Source organism: Miniopterus natalensis, chromosome 1, assembly GCF_054644295.1.
Source record: "Miniopterus natalensis isolate mMinNat1 chromosome 1, mMinNat1.hap1, whole genome shotgun sequence".
NCBI lineage: Eukaryota > Metazoa > Chordata > Mammalia > Chiroptera > Miniopteridae > Miniopterus > Miniopterus natalensis.
The window spans coordinates 9,146,621-9,151,482 of record NC_142081.1 but is presented as its reverse complement, the minus strand read 5'-3'; positions in this window follow the sequence as shown (position 1 = coordinate 9,151,482).

Sequence of the window (4,862 nt, the reverse complement as noted above, 5' to 3'; positions counted from 1 at the left end):
GTATGAGTCTTCCAACTTTGTTGTCTTTCGAGATTGTTCTGGCTATTCTGGTTTCCTTGCATTTTCATATGAATTTTAGATCAGCTTATGAATTTCTGCTAAATAAGCCATAGGGGGGAAAGTGGTTGAAATTTACAGCTTAGAATGTTATGGCTGAGAGGGACTCGAGAATTCCTGTAGTTCAACACACTTATTTTAACATTGAATGACTGGGGCTGTGGAAGGGAAGGGATCTGCTTGAGAGCCAAATAGGCGGTTAGAGACAGAGTTGGAACTGGAACCCAGCCTCCCAGAGACCGTTAATTCAGCACTGAATGAATCCAGAATCCGCATGCAACCCAGTCCCTCAGGACTAAAGTAAGTGTGTTGAACTAGATGAGCCCTGCAGTCCCTCTCAGCCACGCCATTCTGAGAGTTAAGCTATAAATTTCAGCTGTTTTGTTTTCCGCACCGCTTTCTTAGTTCCTTGGTTGACGTTCCCTTTGCTTAGGAGAAATGCCTTCAGTTCCCCTGGTCTGAGGGCGGCCCTGGCGGCCCTTACCCGGCGGCGGCTGCGAGGGCTGCCCGTTGGAGGCGGGAGGAAGGGTAAGGCAGCCTCGGCACTTCGTTTTCGGTTGTAAGGTTCTGGAGTTTCATCACAGGTTCTTGTTCGTGAAATATTGATGAACCGATTACCACTTGAGTCAAAGGCTGTCAACGGTGGTTAGTAATTCAGCGACCGAGAGGTCGATTAGCTGCTGGTGCGTTTGGGCGGCGGCCGTCCCCGTGCCCAGCCCCCTTCACCCGCATTCGGCGGCTGTAGGCCGGGGTGCGAAGGGCACGGCGGGGACTAGGGGAGCAACATTCGGATCTGCCTGCTGGGCAGGGGCCCCGCAACGGGCTTTTTTCCCTTAACCATCTCAATTGTGTTTATGAGAAGATACCAAAAGTTACTAAAATAAACAAAAAGCCTGCACTTTGCTGGAAGTGAGGGTATCTTTGCTTCTCTCTCCTGTTCCTCTTCTCCCCACCATCGCACACAACTCAGTTTTTTGGTCTTTTCATTACTCAGACCTATTTCATTTTAGTTCTTGAAGTCAAAATGTGATTTCAAGGCGCAGAATAGAAGTTTAGAGAGTTTTACATCTCTCTCCACCGTAGTTGAAGAGAGAGTGTATGTGCTGCTTTTGTGAAATGGTTAATGGATTTCATGGATCCTACTCAAATTTTAGTGATAATCTCAAGTGGCGAATACACAAAGGATTCATAAAGACTTCATCGTTTTCTGAGGTTTTGTTGATTTTCATGTTCAATATCCAATTTATCATAGGTATTTCCATTTTTTCCTGATACAGCTGTTACAGTGTTTTTAAAGGTACTACTAAATTGTACATTCAAAACTGGTGCAGCCCTTCCGACAGATCTCTGTGGGAAGCTGTTTTATTCCAAGGGTGCCGCTGCTCTCCTTGTTTCATTCCTTTTCACGATCACTTACCAAGTATATGAGAAATGCCAATTATTTTAAAAAACATTGTAGTCTTGGTCCAATGTGACATTAGCTCTTGACTCTAAATGACAAAAATAAATAAATAAATAAATAAATAAATAAAACCTTTTTCTACAGACATTCATTTGCTACCATAGGAGATTGATAATATTAAAATTTACTTAATCTCAAACTATAATTAAAAGTAGTAGAATATACCCGAAATCATAAAGATACTCTAGTTTCCAATATCACCCATTAGGCCATGGTTCAGGTTAAAATTTCATATTTAAATGTCAAAGGACATATAAATCTCTAATGAGATTGTATAAATCCTTTATCAGATATAAGAAATAAATTTATCCTAAATGGACAGGATTCAAATTTTTAAGGTTTTCACTATCTTATATAGTGATTTTTTTTCAAGGAGACAAATTATTGCAGGAAGAAATATTTAATGAAGATTCAGGACATCGTGCACTTTTAACTTTTAAGCAAAATTTTATATTATTGCCCATTAAGGAAAGTTTTCGTATTTCAAACTATCCTTTTGCATAGTTTTGCCTGAGATAATGAAACCATTAAGCAGAGATTTTTCTAGTATAAGAACTAGTATAATAAATTCCTAATTGCTGAAAGACCACTTGTATGTATCTTATTTTTTAACTTATTTTGAAATAATTTTAAACAGAAAAGTTACAAGAATAGTTTCAAAGAGCCTCTTATCCTTCCCCTAAATTTTCCCGTTAACATTTTGCCACTTTACCTTGTCATTCTACCAATGCATATTATTTGTTGAATTATTTGATACTAAGCTGCAGTTAAGATGTCCCATTAACCCTAAACACATTAGTGCATATTTTTTAAAAAACGGACTCTCCTGCATAACTAGTACATCCATTAAAATCAAGAAACCAACATTGATAAAGTCCTACCGTTCAATCCACTAACAACATTCACATGTTACCAATTACTCCAAACAAGGTCTTACAATCTTTTGTTCCAGGATCCAGTCGAGGATGGTGTATGTGCATTTAGTTGTGTTTTCCCTTCAGTCTTCCTGAACCCGGAGCACTTCCTCCGGTTTTCCTTGTTTCTTTCTTTTATGACTGACATTTTTGAACAGAGTGGCCAGTGACCCTCTGTAGAATGACCCTTACTTTGGGTTTGATGTTTTCTCATGACTAGACTATGAATTTTTGACAAATACCAGAGATACCATGCTTGCTCTTCTCTACATTGGATCAGGAGGCCTGTGATCAGGTTTTCCCAGTACAGGTGAAGTGATTTTTAACAGCAGGTTATGCCTGCAAGGTTTGTCCACTGTGAAGTTAAGTATTTTGTATTTATTAATGAGTGAGGAATGAGCACTTTGTGGGGAGCTACTTTGAGACTGTATCAATATCCTGTTCTTTATAAATTTTTATACTCTAGATTTAACCTCTACTCGTGATTCTTACGTGAAGCAGTTATTGCCAAATTTGATTGTTAATTTCTCTGTTGCTTCCACATTTAATTGGCATTTGAGCGTCGGCACTTTCCCTTCTCCCCGTTTACTTACTCATTGTTTGTTTTAGTGTGGAACATGGGTTTGGTTTTACAATAGCCAAACGATCATGATTTATTTTGCTGCTCCTGTTGTCCTGGGTTTGGTAGTGGGAGCATTTTCAGCTGCCTTTTGTGTTCTTTTATGTCCTCAGGTTCGTTTTTGTTTTTACTAAAATGTTTTCATGGACTTTAGAGAGGAAAGGAGAGGGGGAGAGAGAGAGAAACATTGATGTGAGAAACATCAATCATCGCCTCCTGTATGTGCCGTGACCGGGGATCAGATCTGCAACCTGAGCATGTGCCCTCACTGGCAGGTGAACACACAACCCTTTGGTGCACGAGACGATGCTCTAAGCAACTGAGCCACTCCGGCCAGGGCACCAGCGTAACTGTTTTTAAGTGTACAGTCCAATGGTGTTAAGTATATTCACGCTGTTGTGCAACAGATCTCTCATCTTCCAGAACTTTTTCATCTTCCAAAACTGAATCTATACCCACTGAACACAAATTTTCCGTCCCATCTCGCCCCACCTTTCTGCTTCCTGTTTCTGTGGTTTTGCAGCTTTAGATATTCGTGAGTGAAATTATACAGTATCGGTCCTTTTTGACCGGCGCATTTCGCTTAGCACAGTGTGTGTCCTCGAGGTTCGTCCGTGCAGACGTGGGAGGGGTTCTCTTCTTTAAGGCCGTGTGATACTCTGTTGTATGGATAGACCACGTTTTCTTTAACCTCATTTGTTAATGTGCCTTTGGGTTGCTCCCACCACTTGGCTATTGTGCCAATGCCTCTTTGAGACCTTGCTTTCAGTTCTTTTGGATATACATCCAGTGGGGTTGCTGAGTCATACGGTAATTCTATTGTTAATTTTTTGAGGAGCATCCAATTGTTTTCCGTAAAGGCTGCACCTCTCCATGGACCTGTGAGCACTCCCTCACTCTCAGGTGCCACAAGCGTTCCAGGCTCCCCCTTGCATCCCCTACCAGTCCTGGGATCAGCCCTTTTGCCAGAGCCCTGGCTCCATGGGGAACGGTATTTAGAGCCAAGGTCTGGGTGCCAGGTTGTGCTCACTGCCCTCGCGCTGGCATTGCTCCTTCAGGAAATCCAGGCACCTGCGCTTGCTGCTCCATCCACCCACCCCTCACCTCAAGAGCCACAGGTTCGCCCACGAGGCTCCCTCTGGTCTTTCCTCTTCCCAGGGTCGTGCTCGTTTGTAGTAAAACACGGGGCTGCCACAGTCTCCAGTATATCGGGGCTTCGTGCACTCCCTGTGGCTGTGGCGAGCCAGCGTCCCTGCGATCTATTGCCCCCCAGGGCTCCTGCCTCCTCCCGTCCCTCAGCCCAGGGCAGCCGGCCGAGCAGGGCTGGGGGAGGCGCCTTCGGCTCGGACGCGGTGCCACCCTGGCCTTCCGTCCCCTTTGCGCGCCATCGAGAGATGCCCAGATGCCCAGGTGTCCGCTCTGACTGCGCCTGGAGGGTTCGGGGGCATTTGTCTTGGTTGCTTTGTCACCGCATTTCCTCAGTTCTGTCTCCTTTACAGTTAAGCTGACAAAGCAGTGATGGCAGTGGCGGGGCTAGTGCAGGAGAGTGTGAAACGAAGGAGGGACCGGTCTTGAGGGGGCAGCGGCTGTGGCAGGCGGTGCCACACAGTAGCCATCGCCTCTGAGCTAAGCACGCTCGGGGTTAAAAACCTCAGGCTTGGTTAGTGTTTTATAGCCGCCCCTGCAGAAAACTCCGCCTATCGGTTCATCACTTGGACCACCCGCCCCTGAGCCTGAAGCTCATGTGCCGAGTGCCCGAGGGGCGCAGTCAGCCCATCACTCTCCAGGCTGGCGGTCAGCGGGCGCCCAG